This window comes from Neoarius graeffei, chromosome 4, assembly GCF_027579695.1.
Source record: "Neoarius graeffei isolate fNeoGra1 chromosome 4, fNeoGra1.pri, whole genome shotgun sequence".
Lineage (NCBI taxonomy): Eukaryota > Metazoa > Chordata > Actinopteri > Siluriformes > Ariidae > Neoarius > Neoarius graeffei.
In genome coordinates, this window is record NC_083572.1 from 15,152,825 (window position 1) to 15,175,368 (window position 22,544).

Sequence of the window (22,544 nt, forward strand, 5' to 3'; positions counted from 1 at the left end):
CGGAGCTACACCACAACTGGCGGACAAAGCACTCAAACAAAAAACAAACATCAAACTACACAAACACAAAAAAGAAAAACAAAAGGGAAAAAAAAATTTTTTTAAATTAAATAAAATGCTCCGGTGAGAAGCGGCAGCCAGAATGCGCAGGGTGTACTCTCAACCGGAAACAGAAATGATATAACTCAGGGCTCGACATTAACGCTTGTCCGGGACAAGTGATACTTTATGTCGGACAAGTTTATCGTCTCAGTTACTTGTCCGATCGGACAAGTGCCAAAATACGCCGATATTCAGGTTACATATCAAATTTATCAGTTTATTCACATGATTTCCGAAGCATCTCACTCGACATACTGTTTTGATGAATCGCCGGATATTTCTATTCGGGAACAGCGATGTGCGCATGCGCAATATTCCACTTGCGAAACCGGCCAATACCGCTTCGTGTATTTGAGCTGAAAAGTAAACGGTCGTTTATGATTGGTTTTAATCGTGTCATACACGTGGATTTGTTGACATTTCTGTTGGCAGGATCATTATTCAACTGTATATTTACGTTGAGTATTTGGTAATTTCCAAATCTTTGAATTGTTGTTGATGGTGTTCATTATATAGCCGAGCGTGCGGCGGGGTGTGCTGGTGGGGAATGTGCGCCTGCATGCGTGTGGATTGACAGGGAGTGAGGTAGGAGTGGGGAAAGTTATCGATGAAATACCAAGCTGTCAAATGGCTGCTAATTAGGTTACCAGCTGTATTAATTAACTAATTAGTAATGGGAGTTTAGGGATTTGAAACATAGGGCTCTATAATTTAGATATAATTATGGATCATTTGAAATTATTAATGATCTTTTTTTTGACCAATAAATACCATACAGGAGCCACACTGAATAATTAGACAACAACAATTAATCAGTGGAGGATATATATTCAAAGTTAATAATTTAAAAATGAAAATATATATAATTTTAATTTTCTGGTTTTCAATTTCTCATAAATAAATTAATGATTGATGGAGTCCAATTTTTTTCTGCAGTGAATAGATTTTTGTTATCAGTTGTTTTTATTTGTAGCATTGTTGTTATTTGTTTCTCTTGTCCAAACTAGTGATATCTCAAGTCATAAATTTTATGATAATGTTAGTTTTTGTGATATTTGTTACTGAACTGCAGAGTACTGATCTGTGTATATATAATGGTTAGTGTTTCTGGATCTCATAGTATAGTTATTTTGTTCTTAAAATTTTATGTTCATAAATTCTACTCTAGGGCGGCATGGTGGTGTAGTGGTTAGCGCTGTCACCTCACAGCAAGAAGGTCCGGGTTCGAGCCCTGTGGCCGGCGAGGGCCTTTCTGTGCGGAGTTTGCATGTTCTCCCCGTGTCCGCGTGGGTTTCCTCCGGGTGCTCCGGTTTCCCCCACAGTCCAAAGACATGCAGGTTAGGTTAACTGGTGACTCTAAATTGACCGTAGGTGTGAATGTGAGTGTGAATGGTTGTCTGTGTCTATGTGTCAGCCCTGTGATGACCTGGCGACTTGTCCAGGGTGTACCCCGCCTTTCGCCCGTAGTCAGCTGGGATAGGCTCCAGCTTGCCTGCAACCCTGTAGAACAGGATAAAGCGGCTGGAGATAATGAGATGAGATGAATTTCTACTCTATTGTAGGGGTGGGCGATATATCGAGATTTGCAATATATCGATATGTTTTATGAACACGAAAAAGATTTTGGCATATCGTATAAATCGAGATAATGCTCTAAATTAATATGATTTCGCCACTGTGCTTAATTTCCTTCACTGTGCTATGGTGCTGCCCACCCCGCCTCCTTCTTGCGTTTGTACCCCCTCTCCTCGTGTGTAGGCGGCGTGTTAACTCATTCAACATGGCGGCGCCCACAGAAAGCCCAGAGGCGGCAGAACTCGTACCAAAAAAAAGGACAAATGGCTCCATTATATGGAGATATTTTGGTTTTAAACCGTCGGACAAACAACAGAAAGAGGTCTACTGCCGGGAATGCAAGAAATTGGTGGCAACCAAAGCGTCGAGCACCATGAACCTGTTCAACCATTTTCAGGTACACCACAAACTTTTGTACGAGGAGTGTGCCAGGCTGAGAGTTAATGCAGTGAGATGAGTTTGAGTTTTGTTTTTAAGGAAAAGGAAGGCAATATGTATTATTTCTATAAGTCAAATTATTATTTATGAAATGAGGGGTTTTTTTTTGTTATCTTAAATGTTTAAGACGCACTTTATAAGAACTGCCTACCCTCAGGTTTTATGTTTGTAATTAAAATAAGGCAATATACTACTTCCTTGGTTTGATAATTCATGTTAAAAATGGTGCACAAGCACTTTGTTACTAGTACCTGTCTACCTCTAGGCACTTGGCTGCCTACTTGTTTGCACTTCAATAAAAAAAAAAAAAACACCTTGCTGAATTTGGTGTGTCTGTTTTTTTGGGGTTGTTTTCCCTGCATAGATATCGAGATATATGTCGTATATCGAGATATAGCAAAAATATATCGAGATATTTTTTTTTCTCCATATCGCCCAGCCCTACTCTATTGGAATATATTGCTTCTGAACTTCAGCATAATAATTGGTGAATTATGGTATCAATCAGTCTGTTTTACTATATTTTTGAACTTTTGCCTCAGTATATCAAGTATTGATTACTTTTGATTCATAGATATTATGCATATGTCGTGAATTTGGAAACAAATGCAATAAAGATTGTTGGGTTACAAATAGTTTGTGGGTTTTTTTCTCAAATATTTCTTCGGACAAGTCAACTTCACATTCGGACAAGTAAATTTCCTTTCAACTTGCCCGACAGGACAAGTGGTTTCAAAAGTTAATGTAGAGCCCTGTAACTTTTACTCACTTTTTTTTTTTTGTCAATATTGGCATAAACTTTGCTGGGAATATATTTTCTGGAAAGCTTTTCAAACTACGCAAGAAATCCCACCACTTTCTTTTCTTTTCAACCAATTTCAAGTGACTGTGTTGGAAAGTTGATTAAACAGTTTAAACCCAATAAGGCAGTGGGATTAGATAAGTGCACATTTGCTGAAAGACACTGTGGACATTATTGCTCCTACTCTGGCCTCTCGATTCAATATTTCTATCAAGGCTGGAAGGTTCCCAATAGTGTGGAAACACCTCTTTTTATAAAAGGGATAAGCAAGATCTGTCTAACTACAGGCCAATGTCCATCCTGCCAGCCATCAGTAAAGTCTTTGAAAAAATAGTACACTCTCAACTGCATCACTATCTTTCTGGCAACAATCTGCTTTCTCCTAACCAGTATGGATTTAGACTTAATTCATCAAGAGTTACGGCCACTGCAAAATTCTTACTTCTATGGATGATGGTAAGCTAACTGGTGCTGTATTTCTCGATCTAACAAAAGCCTTCGACATTGTCAACCACTTGATCTTGCTGTCGAAGCTAAAGCAGTTGAGCATTGTTGACTCTGACGATTCCTGGTTCCAATCATACCTTTCCAGTCGAAGTCAAACCACTGTCTGTGGTAATGCTCAGTCTGACCTTGCTAACATATCTACTGGAGTTCCCCAAGGCTTCATCTTGGGTCCACTGTTATTCATCATCTACATCAATGACTTGCCTAATGTTCTGGAACACTGCAATGTGACTCTTTATGCTGATGACACAGTTTTATATATATATCATCTAAGTCTCTGCATGACACTGAATCCATGTTAAATTCTGATTTATCTCGAGTTTGTTCTTGGCTTGAGTCTAATCTACTTACTCTAGGCATTAAGAAATCTAGGTTCATTCTCATCAGGAGTAGCCAACGCTTAAGTAAAGTGGGTTCTGTTGCTATTTCTGTTGGCAACAATGTTCTAGAAGCTGTAACTTCATTTAGTTATTTAGGGGCTGTTATTAATACCAGCTTGAGCTGGGAAGATCATATAGATTACATAAGTACCAGGATAAATAAGAAGCTGGGTCTTCTCAGGCAAATCAAGGCTTGTTTAGCCCTAGAGGCCCGGATATTATTTTTTAACAGTTATACCGTGCCTATTTTCAACTATGCAGATATCATATGAGGCGATAGGGGAAATTCTGCTCTTATGGCGCAACTTCAAGTTCTCCGCAATAAAGCAGCACACACAATTTTGGATTTACCTTTTTTTTTCATCAGGAACGGAGACCTTAAAAAAGCTGAAGTGGAAGCCGCTCAGCCACAGATGCGCTGAACATCGAGCTACTTTCATTTACGAGTGTCTAAACCAACTGTTCGCTCAGGAGTTTGAAATTAATTTCAATAAGGCTTATCACAACTACAACACTAGATTCATGGGTGCAAGTATAACATTTTCAAAAACCTGAAAAGTCTGACAAAGTCAGACGTGCATGGCGCATATTCACATCAAATGTTTAATACATTTCATCAATTCATCTGAAATAATATTTCAAGTACAAGGCTTGATATTTCAAAACATCTAGCAACTACTAATTTAAATGTTGAAACAACCATTTTTAGTATGCTTTTGCTGTGATACCTTTTTTACAATATACAGTTGTGTTCAAAATTATTCAACCCCCAATGCTGTAAAGGGTTTTAGGGAATTCAGTGTACATTTGTAATTGTGTTCATAATGACATCTTACAAGGACTTGTTAAAGAACCAAATGCAACTAAAATGACATCAATTGCTTTTGTAATAAAGTATTAAATGGCCTTTTTGTGATTTCTTCATTGACACAATTATTCAACCCCTTTAAGGCTACATCCACACGACAACGGCAACGAGATGTTATTTAAAAATATATCGTGTCCAAATGGGCAACTATCAGTAAAATATCAGGTCCATATGGCAACGCAACGCTTGCTGAAAACGATGCAATACACATGCCACACCTCTAGGGGCGCTGTAAGACGGTCCCTTCGGAGACACCAGAACAGAAGAAGTAAGGACGCATGCGCATAAACTATTATGCGCGAGACTTCATATTAGCCACAAAGTCAGGAAAATCTGTTTGTAAAATTACATTATAATGACCAAATACAATGAAAAGTATTTTTCCAGTCTCACCTGTGAAAGGTAATCCCATGTGATCTCGTTTGGACAGAAAACCTGTTGGTACAGTTAAACGCAGCTAATCTTTATTCTCCGCTTTGACCTATCCAAAATGGCGGCGAGGATGACGTATGATTCTACGCGGAAGGCGGCATCTTTAATGGTCCGGAATAAATTGAATGATACACGTTGATGGATTAATTTGTTGTTTCTCACCTGTGAAAGGTAATCCCATGTGATCTCGTTTGGACGGTAAACCTGTTGGTACAGTTAAACGCAGCTAATCTTTATTCTCCGCTTTGACCTCTCCAATATGGCGGCGAGGATGACGTATGATTCTACGCGGAAGGCGGCGTCTTTAATGGTCCGGAATAAATTGGATTAATTTGCTCCTCTACGCCCTTTTTGAGGAATGTATTGTCGGACTTAAATTAACATCTGAAGAGGTGAGATCGCTCCTTTTTTCCCCTATTTTTGCTGGCGGGATTGCACCATTACACAATAAATATTCACAGTGAAAATATTTTGTAAGCGTGTTTCATGAACCAAGTTATAGGATTTGTTGACAACTCACATCGCATCGCAATGAGAAGATCATTGGCACTACTGGTGTTAAGAATCAGACCATTTCATAAATGAATATTTTGCTGTAGAGCTGCAGTGTTTGTACAATTGCATGTTTCTGCTTCACTATTACTGTCACTATTCTGCTTCTTGCATTACTACTGTGAACTAATACTGAACGTAATAATAATAATAATCAAGCTCGTGTTTCACTCTCACTAGTGCTCTGTAAGGCTTTTTCCTGGTGATATTCGTTACACTTCTACCCGGCGTGAAGCACTGACAGTCATGTGGTTGTGACGTCATCGTAAACAAATCCGTTCTACTCATCCAGACGACTTCACAACGGCAACGTTGCCAGATCTTTCCACTCTGGAACCCGTTCTCAAAAAGATTGCGTTTTGGGCACCCAAAACACCGGTGCCGTGTGGACGCCAGGCCTAAACGATAAGCAATTGTATCGGAGTCACCTGAATCCGTTGCCGTGTGGACAGGGCCTAAGACTACCACTCTTAAGAACAGAGGTTCATTCAAGTGTTTTCAATCAGGTACTGAAAACACCTGTGGATGTCAACGAGCATCAATCAAGCATAATAAGCACCAATTAGGCAGATTTAAAAGGACTGTGATACTCAGCTCCTTCTAGACATTTACTGGTGTGTTGACAAACATGGTGAAGGCAAGAGAATGGTCCCAGAAGACAAGAGAAGAGGTTATTTCTCTTCACAAGAATGGCAATGGATATAAGATGATTTCCAAAATGTTAAACATTCCAAGAGATACTATCGGAAGCATCATCTGTAAATTCAAGGCAAAGGGCACAGTGGAAACGCTACCTGGTCGTGGCAGAAAGAAGATCCTGACGGCGACTGCTGTGTGCTACCTGAAGCGCCAGGTGGATAAAAACCCCCGTGTGACTGGTGAGGAACTGAAAAAAGATCTGTCAGATGTGGGCATTGAGGTTTCAGCACAGACAATAAGGCGCACACTGCATAATGACGGCCTCTATGCCAGAACTCCCAGGCGCACCCCCTTGCTGACTCCAAAGAATAAGAAAAGTCGACTGCAGTATGCCAAAAGTCATGTGGACAAGCCACAAAAGTTTTGGGAAAGTGTTCTGTGGACTGATGAAACTAAATTAGAACTGTTTGGGCCCATGGACCAGCGCTATGTTTGGAGGAGGAAGAACCAGGCCTATGAAGAAAAGAACACCTTGCCTAATGTGAAGCATGGCGGGGGGTCAATTATGCTTTGGGGCTGTTTTGCTTCTAATGGTACAGGGAAGCTTCATCGTGTGCAGGGTACCATGAATTCTCTTCAGTACCAGGAAATCTTGGAAGAAAATGTGATGGAGTCTGTCACAAACCTGCGGCTTGGGAGACGTTGGACCTTTCAACAGGACAATGATCCTAAGCACACATCCAAGTCCACTAGAGCATGGTTGAAGATGAAGGGCTGGAACATTCTGGAGTGGCCATCGCAGTCACCAGACTTAAATCCGATTGAGAACCTCTGGTGGGACCTAAAGAAGGCAGTTGCAGCGCGCAAGCCTAAAGAATGTGACTGAACTGGAGGCTTTTGCCCATGAAGAATGGGCTAAGATACCCGTTGGTCGCTGCAAGACACTTGTCAAGCTATGCTTCACGCTTGAAAGATGTTATAACTGGAAAAGGACGTTGTACTAAGTACTAAGAATGAATGTCACTTGGGGGTTGAATAAAACTGATAATGATGTGAGCACAGAAAAGACATTTGTGGTCATTTTATTATAAATGTTATATTTGTATAATTTACAAGTGCCTCTTTGATTTAATTGTAAATAAGATGACTGAAATGATCAAAATCAATGTCAAACTGGCCAAAACACTTAATTTCAGTGGGGGTTGAATAATTGTGAACACAACTGTATACACAGCTTGAGTTAAAATAAAGAGGCCACATGTCTTGATGTCCTCAGAAACTCCTGGATTTTAGCAAATAACAAGATTCAGCTTTTTCCATATACAAAAATATCTATATTTTATAATCCATTACTGACTACAAATGAGTTTTCAACCTAACAACCACATTAGAAAAGATGATAAAAAAGCTAACAAACTTATTTCAAGACCTACCTTACTTTTATTTAATAACTGAAAGGTAATCAAATGTAAAAAAAAACCAACACGTTTATAAAAGCAGATACTTGTGATAAATAATTTCAATTCTAGAAGAAAGCACATTGCATTTGCACATCACACAATATCAGATGACAATTTAAATCACCAATAAATGTTTTGAATTCACTTATTACTACATAGCACAAAAATAAGAAAAGTGATTAGTCTCATCGGCGTGGCTTTTAAGTCCCTTCTTCCCGCTGGAGCCGTACTTGATGGTCTTTGAACAACAGTCACAATACGCAACTCCCGGGACGTCCGGTTTTCTCAGCCATATTCCCCATTTGTCACCGTTTTTGTCACACTCGCTTAACCATTCCCATCTCCATTTATTTCTAGACGTCTTTTCTAATTCTTTTGTATTGGAGCCTTCTGATAAAAACTTCATTCTGACATATTTTGATCAGCAACCAGAAGCAAAGCACGTGGATCTGTCGCAAGGGAGGGAAGCGAAATAAGGCTTATTATAAAAGCTGAAGTTTCATTGGACGGCAGTTAACAGTGAGCCAATCAAAAGCACCGTTCTAACTTGCACCAAAAGAAACGGCGACTCATGGGAATAGCTGTGTTGATTTGGTCGAACAACGTGCTACGTGCGTGAAACATGATATCACACATGTATAACACCGTGAAACAACAGGCTAGTCGGGACCGCTCGTCGGTGAGCGGCGTATAAATTGAATGAGGTTTGTGGCGAAGACAAGATGAAAAGATTTGTCTCATGCACAGACTGTACCGCGGTAACCCGGTAATACGCTGAGAGTGAGACAGTGAGAGGGCCACCCTATACCCCCCAAAATCTCAACAGATTTACACGATTTGGAAAAATGACTTTTTCAGAACCGGAAAAAACAGAGCTTCCGGCACATGCCGGAAAACTTGCACCCATGTAGATTTAACAGTAATATTTGAAAAACAGCAGGCAGGAGAAACTGGGACTTGTGGAGGTCTACAAATTTTGTTGTAGACGATTGGAACAAGTTAGATAAGTCCTTGAGGGAAGGGACATCATTAAGAAAGTTTAAAAAAGGCCTCTGGAAAGTAGAGGTCTGCGCGGGACAGAATTTTCAGTCCCGCTCCCGCCTGTTCCCGCAAAGAATTATGATTTTCAGTCCCGCTCCCGCCCGCAAATCCCGCATGATGCAGACGTTCGCGTTATTTCTCATGAAAGTTCTTGTCATTGGCTTGGGGAATTAAACATGCTGAGCTTAGCTGAGCTCTCCACTGACTGATCCTTCACCTAGCGCACGTAGCGAGGGTGCGCGTTGCCAGGAGACTTATCACAACAAGCAAAGGGCAGCTGATTTCCCTCTGCGTCGTACACAAGTGAGAACGACTTCCAAATGTCTGATTTCAGGACTCTTGACTTTTTAACGGTAAATGTACCTCTTTTTAAAGCAGCACTTACTTCTGAAGCACTGTGAGCTTCACTAGAGGAGCTCTGCTCTTCTGCCATGATCGGAGATCTCAAACACGGAAGAGCGGAAAGGAATCGGAAACGTACGTGAGATTAGACCACATCCGCAAATTTAGGCATCTTAAAATGTTTTTATTAATGCCAAATAAAATATCCAGCACAAATTATATATGATAGACATAAATTAATAATTTATAAATTTTATTTTAAACACGTTTTTAGTTAGCGGGACTGCAGCTTATCACCTCTCCCGCCCGCATTGTGCACTCCCCCTCCCGCCCGCGCCCGTAATGAGCTTTCAAAATTTGTCCCGCGCCGCACTGCTTTGCGTCGGGTCCCACGGGTCTCCCGCAGGAGTGCAGGGCTCTACTGCAAAGTAGTTTTCTAGTCAGAAGAGATATATTTAAAATGCACAGTGTCATAGCTGCACAATTTTACCTGTATTCTTTTTATAAATTTTAGTTTTATTTATATTTTTAAGGACCCTTCTGTAAATCACTTCTATGACATTGGCGTCCTCAATGAAGATAATTTAAAAAAAACAAACAGCAAAAGACTAAGATGGTGATAACACTTAATAAACAATATACTGTGCAGTATAAATAGGATCCTTTACCATTCCATATGAATCAATTTATTCTGACGTAATGGAGAATGTGTTTGTATCAGTGTTGTAGTCGAGTCACTAAACCTGGAGTCTGAGTCCAGTCTCGAGTCTCCAGTGTTCAAGTCCAAGTCAAGTCCAATTCATTCAAGAAAAGATCGAGTCGAGTCCGAGAACAAGGCTACATCCACACGACAATGGCAACGAGATGTTATTTAAAAATATATCGCGTCCAAATGGGCAACAATCAGTAAAATATCAGGTCCATATGGCAACGCAATGCTTGCTGAAAACGATGCAATACACATGCCACACCTCTAGGGGCGCTGTAAGACGGTCCCTTCGGAGACACCAGAACAATAGAAGAAGTAACGACGCATGCGCATAAACTATTATGCGCGAGACTTCATATTAGCCACAAAGTCAGGAAAATCTGTTTGTAAAATTACATTATAATGACCAAATACAATGAAAAGTATTTTTCCAGTCTCACCTGTGAAAGGTAATCCCATGTGATCTCCTTTGGACAGAAAACCTGTTGGTACAGTTAAACGCAGCTAATCTTTATTCTCTGCTTTGACCTATCCAAAATGGCGGCGAGGATGACGTATGATTCTACGCGGAAGGCGGCGTCTTCAATGGTCCGGAATAAATTGAATGATACACGTTGATGGATTAATTTGTTGCTTCTCACCTGTGAAAGGTAATCCCATAAGATCTCGTCTGGACGGTAAACCTGTTGGTACAGTTAAACGCAGCTAATCTTTAGTATTCTCCGCTTTGACCTCTCCAATATGGCGGCGAGGATGACGTATGATTCTACGCGGAAGGCGGCGTCTTTAATGGTCCGGAATAAATTGGATTCATTTGCTCCTCTACACCCTTTTTGAGGAATGTATTGTCGGACTTAAATCAACGTCTGAAGAGGTGAGATCGCTCCTTTTTTCCCCTATTTTTGCTGGCGGGATTGCACCATTACACAATAAATATTCACAGTGAAAATATTTTGTAAGCGCGTTTCATGAACCAAGTTATAGGATTTGTTGACAACTCGCATCGCAATGAGAAGATCATTGGCACTACTGGTGTTAAGAATCAGACCATTTCATAAATGAATATTTTGCTGTAGAGCTGCAGTGTTTGTACAATTGCATGTTTCTGCTTCACTATTACTGTCACTATTCTGCTTCTTGCATTACTACTGTGAACTAACACTGAACATAATAATAATAATAATAATATCCAAGCTCGTGTTTCACTCTCACTAGTGCTCTGTAAGGCTTTTTCCTGGTGATATTCGTTACACTTCTACCCGGCGTGAAGCACTCCCAGTCATGTGGTTGTGACGTCATCGTAAACAAATCCGTTCTACTCATCCAGACGACTTCACAACGGCAACGTTGCCAGATCTTTCCACTCTGGAACCTGTTCTCAAAAAGATTGCGTTTTGGGCACCCAAAACACCGGTGCCGTGTGGACGCCAGGCCTAAACGATAAGCAATTGTATCGGAGTCACCTGAATCCGTTGCCGTGTGGACAGGGCCCAAGACTCCAACCGCACCATTTGATGGTGGCTGTTGCTGCCTTTATGCGAAACCGTCTCTGCTACTGTGTCGGACTAACGTTCCTGCTCGACTGTCCCATTTTAGTTAACAGGCTACAGATAAAAAGCTTGTTCATCGCTCAGCAAGCCCCGCCCACTATCAACAGGGCAAATAACATGACCGAGGGTTAACACTTGCTAGTTCATCGCTCAGCAAACAAGCCCCGCTATCAACAGAACAATGAACATAGCGTGTCACTTCCTTCTCTGGGTGGAGTCTTACCAAATGACGATTGAAGTTTGAGGTCGTCCCCGTCGTCTCCTTGATAGTTCTTCTGCATATGGAACACACAGCAGTGTATTTTTCCCACTGCACGAGAAGTCTGTATAAGCAAAGCGGACAATCCTAGGGGCGTCTCTCCAGGCATTTTAGCGCCATTAACGTTAATTTGTTCCTGAACATGACGTATGTACAGGTGAATGTGCATTCTCTTGCACGAAATTAGTATAAAAATTTATTTTGATATAAATATCTTATGCCAAATTATTATGGCATGTTACAAAAAATGAAGAAAAAATCTGAGTCCTCGTCTCCAATTTACGAGTCCGAATGCAGTTAATGCACGAGTCTGAGTCCAAGACCGAGTCAAGTCACAAGTCCTTAAAATTCGGGCACGAGTCAGATTCGAGTGCTACAAGCCTGGTTTGTATACCATGTGCTAATTTATTACATATCTGACATCTAGCTAACTCATGCCTGTCTTTATTTCCTTTATCTAAATTTTCTGACTGGGGTTTGTGTGCACTAACAGAGTCACTACTTCAGAAGCCTAGCATGCCTTTTAGTTAAGTCATTATGCTAAAATGCCTCAAATCACAACCATTCACCTGCCTGCACATGTGCTGATTCAGAACTACTCATTAGCCACGAGTTAGGCAACACCAGGTTGTGAGCTTCTGACACACACACACACACACACACACACGTCTTTTCCCTGTACTGTTTCTTAGCACACTATGCAAATCAAACTGAAGCAGCTTTGCTTCATAATAGGGCGCCTTTATAGCTGAAACCATGGTGACAGTTTGGGATTGCATAAATCACTGGGACCAGGAGAGCGTTAGAATGCTGATAAGAGGAAAGGAAAGGAAATTGACTAGTATCAGAAAGTGCTTTTATCGCCAACTGTCTGTTAGTTAACCTGCTAATGCATGAGATGTGTTTATCTGCCCATAAAAAGGCTATAAACCAAATCAAGAGTCAACTCTATACAGTATCTGTGTACGGGGGATCCGAGTAGGTCCCTGTAACTAACTGACTTCCTTCACTGTGTGTCTCTGTATGTTTCAATTTGATGCTTCAGAGTTGGATGTATGCCATTACAGATGCAACCACTCGCTGCCAAAGAGATTCATTTTAATAAATTGCTTTTGACAATTAAGGGAAAGAGAAAGAGTGCAATAAAGAAAGCGAGAGAAAGCTGCCTTTCTAGACATGGACAATAATAGATCTCTCAAGACATATGCTGCTTGTGGCCAGACATTTTTTATGAAATCATTGCCACGTTTGGTTTCCATTAACCTTGACACATAAACATGACGCGTGACAAATTAAAAGCTGGTAATGCCCCGTCCCCAGGACACAATGGGTCCCTGAATAGTTTTGTTTTAAAGGGGAACAGAGGGCAATATATAGAGTAAATATAACAATAAAACACACATTGATGAACCTTATTCAAGACTTACAAAAGTTTTTTTGTTCTAAGGTTGGAAAGTTAGTGTTTTGAAAGTAGCTCGAGCAAACTATTTCCGCAGTTTGAACAGCCCGCCATGATATTAATTTTATCCAATCAGAATGCACGTTCATTTTCTCTGCGTAACACTCATGACGTATGTATGTGCCCAGTTGTGTTGGCTCATTGAGGTTGGGAATAGCACGTATGAAATACCTGTTTCTGCCTCTTGCGACGATTTCGCAAGTCTACGGGTGGCGCCTATCTCATTGCAGCAAATAAATTCTGCTGGACTCGTGAGCAACTCCACGTTACATTTTCCGCACGAGCACTATGCCGTGTCACCTGCACGCAGACGCTCTGCCCCACTCTCGCCATGCCCATGGTCAGCATCAGTCTCATCCTCGCCGTCATCCGAGCTTTCTTCTCTTATTTCATCACCGGAGTCGAGAGTACCTCTCCTAGGTTCAAACTGGTACCCTTCTAAGCCATAGCCTGCTTGCAGTGTGTCTTGCGGGATCTCTTCGTATGATTCGACAGAGCTGTCGCTTTCACTTGATGCGCCCGACGCCATGATTACACGCTTATCTCCTCTATTTCGGAGAGTTCCGCTAGTGCAGTGGGTAGCGCTGACGTCACGGTCTTTTAAAAATGGCGACTCTTGTGCGGTTTAGCGTATAAAGTATTATATTTACAATTACCAAGATATTTCGTTGTTTTCTAGTATATAAATTTGATAGAATACTTAAGAATACGTTACTTTGTCACATCAGCAACCGTATATATTACATTTTGTACCCCTTTAACGAGCATGAACATTATGTTTGTATTTATATGCCATTCATGATCCACAGATCTGGTGGCATGGTGGTGTAGTGGTTAGCACTGTCGCCTCACAGCAAGAAGGTCCTGGGTTCGAGCCCAGTGGCCAATAGGAGCCTTTCTACGTGGAGTTTGCATGTTCTCCCCATGTCTGCATGGGTTTCCTCCGGGTGCTCCGGTTTCCCTCACAGTCCAAAGACATGCAGGTGGCTCTAAATTGACCATAGGTATGAATGTGAGTGTGAACAGTTGGTTGTCTCTATCTATCAGCCCTGTGATGATTTGGCGACTTGTCCAGGGTGTACCCCGCCTCTCGCCCATAGTCAGCTGGAATAGGCTCCAGCTTGTCCGCAACCCAGCACAGGATAAGCGGTAATGGATGGATAATCCACAGATCTCACTCCTTGAGGGTTTTTTGAACATGTTAGTTGTTGATAGCAGTCTCTACCACCATCATCAAAACACCACCTGATGGAATATCTTTTGGAAGAATGCTGTTCAAGGCTCTAATACAGTTCCCGGGACTTGCAGAATCTGTGCCAAGCTGCAGTGAAGCTTTCTTGTCGTGGCCCAACATCTTACTAAGAGACTTTGTCACCTGTCTATTTATAGATTTCTAAAAATCAGTTCATTTGAATTGTCCTGCACTGGGCGTCAAAAAGCCAGCAGAAGTCAATGGTGTTCATGCCTATACGGAATGAACTACACAAAAGCTACGTCACTTTATATACATTGCTCCAAAGGTAATGCATTAAGTAAACATCTTCCCTACTGGTGCCCGCTTTCATCCAGTGTGGCTTCCAACTGATACAAGATACAATCCAAGCATGCAGCTGAGCAGCCAAGGGTTAAAGGTCGCAAGCTCGCGGCTTCACACTTAATTAAGCGTCTTAGCTCCGGATTATTTCTGAGGCTTTTTGCCTTCAGTTTTGTTTTCATTATGGGTTTTGTGTCCTGGTGCAACTCATTTGTCATTTGGTGGGAACTAAGCCAGTAAGAAGTTTCTATTCATTGCAGAATTCATCCTGCTGCTATCTATCATGTAGTGAATTATCTGAAGTGGTTATAGCCTTCTGTTTATGGTAATCTATTTAACTCGAACATTAACTAATGCCAAAAACATCCTATTAATCTTGGTACCCTGAAATAAACAGCACTGTAATAGCCTCCTGATACGGATATGCACGTTTCCAAACATTTATGCTTTTTTTTGTGTGCATCTGCACAACTAAAATCCCTCACAAATCCTAGCACGCTTCTGAATAGCAAATCGGAGGCATTAATAGTGGCCAGTTCAATGCCCCTTAGGACACTGTATTTATATTCATCTTGCTGTGAGCTCTTTGTGTTTATGGTCCCATACTGTGGATCACAGTCTCAGTTTGATCTCTCATTCTCTTAGTTCCGGCTCTGTTTCTCTGCACCATTAATGTTTCAAAGGCCTTTTTGTGCAATCTTTAGAATCCCATGCTAATCTCTGCTGAATATAAATGACAGTAGTTTATTATTGGCAAACGAGAGGACACCAAGTGGTTCCAGATGGTTCATATTTATGTGTCCTTTAAATCAAACATGGAAGAAGTGGTGTATATATGTTTCACTTGTGTTTAATATTTATTTAAAATTAGTTTACAAGGGGGCGGCACGGTGGTGTAGTGGTTAGAGCTGTCGCCTCACAGCAAGAAGGTCCTGGGTTCGAGCCCAGCGGCCTTTCTGTGTGGAGTTTGCATGTTCTCCCCGTGTCCGCGTGGGTTTCCTCCGGGTGCTCCGGTTTCCCCTACAGTCCAAAGACATGCAGGTTAGGTTAACTGGTGGCTCTAAATTGACCGTAGGTGTGAATGGTTGTTTGTCTCTATGTCAGCCCTGTGATGACCTGGCGACTTGTCCAGGGTGTACCCCACCTCTCGCCCATAGTCAGCTGGGATAGGCTCCAGCTTGCCTGCGACCCTGTAGAACAGGATAAGCGGCTACAGATAATGGATGGATGGATGGATGGTTTACAAGGTCTTTGCACATAAGAAGTAATACAATTTTTCATTTTCCTGCAGCTGATGTTTCTTATGATGTTACTATGCCTGGTCTCAGTGGAATACAAAGCCATATCTTATTCATGCTTGATAGCAATTCACACAAATGTCCTGGAATGGAAAGCTGTTCTGGGCAAGAATGGGCTTGTTATGATGAGAACGGTAACAGCGTTTCTGCTGCTTATCTCCTCCATCAGCTTTCCACTAACACTTTAGGGTAGTTTATCATTTCCTTGGAATGGCTCGAGAAATCATTTGACAAATGGAGTATACTGCAATCCAGGTGCAAGAAATGTTTCTGTATGATAGTACAACATGGATGGTGTTGAAAATGTTTTGCTCGTAACAGATATTTCCATGGAATGTGTGAGGAAGAAAAATAAGAATGTGAAATGAAGGCAATTAATTCATTAGGCCATTATTAAAAAATGTTCTGTTTCCGGTAAACACAAAATAAACTCCTGTGCACGCAGTTCCCAGGATTAAATGTATTTTCCACAGACCATTTATTTATTCACTTTACTCAAATACAAAGTAAAATGGCAGTAAATCTTCTTTCTTTTCTTGCGTATTGCATCATGAGGCGTTCCTGGCTTGTAAATCTCTTATTTTCGGTGCATGACACATTCACGCAGCTGAGCATGCTATGAATTAACAACGACAACGGTCTGCAGTGGGGCTACACAATTAAACACTCAGCGAACATTTCTCCATTTGTGTATGAAAATACACTCCAACCACTCAGTTTGGTTTCATTTACAACCAACGGTGTCTTTTGATGCCAGCACGTAATTGAACGAGAGAAGACTGGTTTACTGGAGACAAAATAAGCGTTATCTCTGCTTCTGCTCCCTCCGATGTCGCCTCCGACAGCCCCGACACACTACTGCCTCCGCCGAGTACGTGCGCACTCTGAACTGAATCAGCTCTGCGCATGCGCCGTGCAGCACAAAAAAATGGCAGCCACCATGAAGGAAGGAGATCCGGAGTTTTCAAACATTTGCTTAAGTGCGAAATCGCAAAATAGTATTCTAGCGAACAATAAAATAGTAAAGATTCAGAAAAACAAATCATTCAGTGATCATTTTAATAGTGTAATTTCATCCGAACTAGGCCTAACGGTCGATTTAGAACTACAAAAAGTCCGTGTGTCGGACATTTTAAGTACCTTTGTAAAAGTTTTGCAAATGTTGCAGTCAGCATTTAAAATGCTAACTTAAAGTTTTTGTACAAGTTTCAGTTGATTAAACTGTCATTTTATTAAATGTGTCTGCTTTTGTAATAAAAAAGTACTGAAAGAAAAAGCAAACACAGCATTGCGATTTCTTATCCATCCATATATATTAAAAAAAAAAAAATCCCTCCCTCCCAACTGAAAATTTTTTTGCTCACCCGGTGGACAGGAAACGGATTTTTTTTAAGGATGGCCTTATGTCTGGGGATTTGCAGAGGCAAGAATCTCCATCCATGAACAGAAGCGCATGAGTTCAAATCCCAGGACTGACAGGGGTTAACGGTGAGCTAGTAACAAAAGGATCTCAGTCCACCAATGGGATCTTCACCCCTAACTGCTCCAGAGGTTCTCAGGAAGTTGGCACTGTACTCTGACCCTTACACGTCAAAGTATTCTCATCAGTCCTATATGAAAGGTGTGTGCTATCCTTGACTTGCAAGTGACGTCAAAGCAAAATAGAAACCAGGATGTCGGCCATGTCGATGGATATACAAATGCGGGGTCAAGCGACATTCCATTCAAAACATAGTCATGCGTGCACAACTCTCTTCGTTTTTCCACTGCTTTAAGCGTTCTTTTAGCTATGCCATATCTTTGTGCTGTATATGGTCATTGTCACAACAGTACTCGTGACTGTGGCACGTTCCGATTTTTTAGAATTCCGTCCATGATTTGAAAAGAAAGCGAGGAAACTCTGAGGCTTAGTACGGAGAGGAGACGATCACGGCTGAACAACATCGGCAGGGCTGATCTGACAGAGGCTAAAACCAAAACAGCTCGTGTTTGCAGTGATCATTTTATCTCAGATGAGATTCAAAAGATTTCTCAATAATATCATGGAAGAATTTTATTTCGTGTTGCTAGAATTTTGCTATAAAATGAGCGCTCTCTTGTCGTGGTTCGCTCGGTCGTTGTTATAATTTTAACACATGTATTACCATTTGGCTTCTAGGAGCGCCAGCAAAATTATACGATACAAACAGTCCAGACTGGGCACCCACTCAGAACATGGGCTATGTTTCGTCTGAGGTCGGACTTGATTCTGCGGCAGCCGAACGACAAAGAGCTCAAAAGGAGGAAGAAGACAGCTGAACTTGAGGAAGCTGTATGTGGTAGCTCACCCATGGAGTTCCAAGACACCACAGTTGAAGCTGAGAAATTAATACCAGGTCAACTAATTTTGACTGAAACAAAGTAATATTATTTCGAAACTTCCATAAATTTAAGATTTCCAAACTGATCTGGGTACTCGATGGTTGGTAGAAGCGTCATATCCTTAGAAAAATCCAACTTTTTTAAAATATGTGTCAAAAATACGCACATCTTTCTTCTCTTTGTATCGAATCTTCGCTCGACCGTTCAAATCGTGGTAATAGTGAGAAAATGCAGCACTGTTTACAGACACGCTTTCAGCGGCTGCCGTCCTAGTTGCTTTGTATATCCACCATCATGGCGGACGCTCATGACGTAGCACGTTTTGATCACGTGGTTGCAAGTCATCTATAGTGCTAAAAAGTGCAAACATCCTACTTCACTAGAACAAACAGGCATAGCTAGGGGAAAAAAATACATTTCTAAGTAACAGTACATTAATCATAAAAGGATGCCGATGACTATATTGATTCAGGTAATTTCTTCCCAACATTTTGAGTAGGCAGTACATTACTTTAACTCGGTGCAGCGATATTAAAAATTCTGAGTCCAGTACACAACAGCAAACTGGTGAAACATTCCAGCCTTTATGATGAGAGAAAAATTCTGATATCGAAATACAATGACTAGTAAAGATGATATTACACAGCTGCTTTGGCTCAAACTGTCTACTCAGACTGTTAAATTCCTGACATCACAGCTTTTGCTCTCTGTGGGTTTTGTAATTCTGTGCGCTTCTAATTAAGAGAGAGCAACTCATCTCCACAGCGGTGTGGGTTTTCCTCTCTGGCTCTGTGCCTGTGAACTGGGCCAAGCCACTTTCAGATCAATAACACACACACACCAGCTTCAATTAAATCCCCCAAACCTTCAGCAGCTCTGCCCATTTCTCTCTCCATGTCGATGATGGAAAGAACAGAACAGTGTAAAGGAGAACTCAACTGTGGAGGTGATGGCAAAACGCTGAGGAAAAAGCCTCAGGGATGCTAAAACTGTGTAAGTCTATGTTGCAGATACAGTATTAAGCTGGACAAACACTCTGGGTCTGGGTTTTGTTTTTTGTTTTGTTTTTTAACTCTGTGAATAAGTGCAAGGTTATTTTTAGTTAACAACAAAACAGTTGCTGAGAGCTACTGAAGCACAAACTGCTGAAAAAGTTAATGCTGGCTAAAACAGAAAGGTGCCAGCATTAACTTTTTCAGCAGTTTGTGCTACAGTAGTGCTTCTGTGGGGCTGGACCATATAAGCTTGCCTTCATGTCCCACGCGAATCAATGAGCCTTCAACACCCATGACCCTATTGCTAGTTCACTAGTTGTCCTTCCTCAGACCACTTTCAGTAGGTACTAACCACTGCATACCAGGAACACCCCACAAGATGTGCCATTTAGGAGATGCCAGGGCTCAACATTAACTTTTAAACCCACTTGCCTTAAACCCAATCCCCCCCCCCCCAATATTATCACTTGCCCCCTATTTTGCGAGTATGACTTTTTTTTTTTTTTTTAGGAAAACCATAGAGTAGTTGTGAATTGCAACATAAAATGAAGATCACACATTGAGCTGAAGTTTGGTTATTGATTAAGTTTATTATTAAATTTGGTTATTGGTTACTTTTTACTTGTAATGGACAATAACAATTTTATCCAAAATAGTTTTTCCTGCCTTAGTCGATTTATTTCCATGTCACATGCATGCAGCTGTTGTAAAGTTCAGTGTGTTTGTGTAGAACTCTCTCAGACTGTAGGTTCATTACTCGATAATATAGAAATCATAAAACAGAAATCTATGACAAAGTTTGTCTGAAGAAAACAATAGGGTGCCAAGACTTTTGAACAGTACTGTGTTTGAGAATATTTATATATCAGGGTTTTTTTTGTTATATCATCCACCTCTAGGTTTAAAAAAAACAAAAACAAAAAAACACACTGCATCATGACAGACAGGATAATGTTTGAGTTTAAAATTATTGTTTAGTGTGTAGGTTGTGGATGTTTTATACAGACCTGGCAACCTGTAACTGAATCAGTGCAGCCGGTCTGTCATGACACAGTACTTTTTTTTTTAAATAAACCTAGAGGTGGATGATATAACAAAACAAAAAAAAAGATATATAAATATTTTGCACAGGACTGTGTTCCTCTGATAACAGAAACAAAGCTCCAGCTCTCTCTGCTCTTAATCTGTTCTGTTCTTTCAGGATTTATCGCGCATGATACTCCTTGTTGAGTTTTTTATGCCCGAGTTGTTTGAAACCAATCTGGGTTTTCTGTGTCGAATAAGGAAGCGGCTTCACCTTTAAGAAAATCAAACACTTTCATGAAGGCGCTAACTCGAATGCGAGCAGAAAAAAAAAAAAAAAAAACAAGATTCTTAAGCAAACTCTCTTCCATCCTCACCTCCGACATTCTGTTTTTGTAAAATACATTTTAAATACAATCATGAATTTCTCTGGAGTTTTCAGGCTGAGCTCCTCTCCTCGTATTCTTTAACCACTCATTTCCTCATCGTTGCTGAAGCATTTGCTTCTATTTGTTAACATTTTTCTTGATAGCGGGGAGACGGTAATGCCTTTTATCGATTTCTCTGTTTGAACAAGCAAAAACGGCACAAAAGTTAACCATATTGAAGACGGATTAAGCCTTACTTGCATGAAAGACGGTGTCTGTCTGACCCCAGCTGTAATTATCACATGATGCATGACGTCATGCACAAGGGCTCTATAAACAGTACGCGTACCATACTACAGCAGCGAGGGTATATAAAATAACTTGCAAAGCAGTAAATGAAACCGAGACTAAGAAAACAGCCAAGACATAATGGCGGATACGTAGTAAGGGACGCTTTTAGGAACTGAAATAAAAGATCAAAAAGTCTAATTTTTGTGGTGTTAGTTCATAATATATGCTCATTCCAACTTGCCTGGTCGGGCATGTCAGGGGCATATCCACTTGCTCGAATGCATGTTTCACTTGCCCCGGGCAATTGGGCAGTGCTTAATGTCGAGCCCTGGATGTTCAGATCCAGTCATCTATGGGGTGCTAAGTGTCACTGGGCCCATTTTGTGGACGAAATGCATTTCGTCCATCACAGAATGCATTTTGTCATCACAGAATGCATTTCGTCGGACAAAATGCATTTCGTCGGACAAAATGCATTTCGTCCATCACGAAATGCATTTCGTCCCACGAAATGCATTTCGTCCATCACAGAATGCATTTCGTCATCACAGAATGCATTTCGTCATCACAGAATGCATTTCGTCATCACAGAATGCATTTCGTCGGACGAAATGCATTTCGTCCATCACAGAATGCATTTCGTCCATCACAAAATGCATTTCATCGGACGAAATGCATTTCGTCCATTTCGTCCGACGAAATGCATTTCGTCCATCACAGAATGCATTTCGTCATCACAGAATGCATTTCGTCATCACAGAATGCATTTCGTCATCACAAATGCATTTCGTCGGATGAAATGCATTTCGTCCATCACGAAATGCATTTCGTCCATCACAGAATGCATTTCGTCCATCACAGAATGCATTTCGTCATCACAGAATGCATTTCGTCATCACAGAATGCATTTCATCAGACGAAATGCATTTCATCCATTTCGTCCGACGAAATGCATTTTGTGATGGACGAAATGCATTTTGTGATGGACGAAATGCATTTTGTCCGACGGAATGCATTCTGTGATTGACGAAATTCATTTCGTGATCTACCATACTGCATTCTGTGGACGAAATGCATTTCGTCCAACGAAATGCGTTTTGTGATGACGAAATGCATTCTGTGATGGACGAAATGCATTCTGTGATGGACGAAATGCATTCTGTGATGGACGAAATGCATTTCGTCCACGAAATGGGCCCGGTGACACTTGGCACCCCATAGTCATCTAGCCATCACAGTTTGGCGCTTATCAAAGTCGCTCAGATCAAGAACTGACTGTTCTCTTGCTGCCTAATATATCCCACCCCTTGACAGGCGCCACTGTAACAACATAATGTCAGTAGTTTTAATGTTATGGCTGATCTGTGTATGTTTGTGTGCATGAACTTAGTCACCACTTCTATTTAGTCTAGTGGCCTTCTCTATTAACATGCATCAGTGCGAATTCTCTGACTTAAACACTCACGGATGAACGCACACACTGCTTCAAACCATGAAATGGCTGTCATGCGGATTTACGCATGAACATCAGTGCAGCTTTTCACTTCACAAACAAGCGT

At 41.0% G+C, this 22,544-nt stretch overlaps 1 protein-coding gene across 2 annotated transcripts in view; it reads right to left on the reverse strand.

Moving 5' to 3' along the window:
* Nucleotides 1-22,544, reverse strand: part of cacng5a (calcium channel, voltage-dependent, gamma subunit 5a) — a 90,694-nt gene that overhangs the window by 48,237 nt on the left and 19,913 nt on the right. Inside the window, exon 1 of one of the 2 annotated variants that reach the window (XM_060918141.1) lies at nucleotides 11,621-11,661. The exons of the other annotated variant lie outside the window; for it this stretch is intronic. The gene's annotated coding sequence lies outside the window, so the exon portion shown is untranslated. Of the gene's footprint in view, nucleotides 1-11,620; nucleotides 11,662-22,544 lie in introns of those variants that run through there. 2 annotated transcript variants of the gene reach the window in all.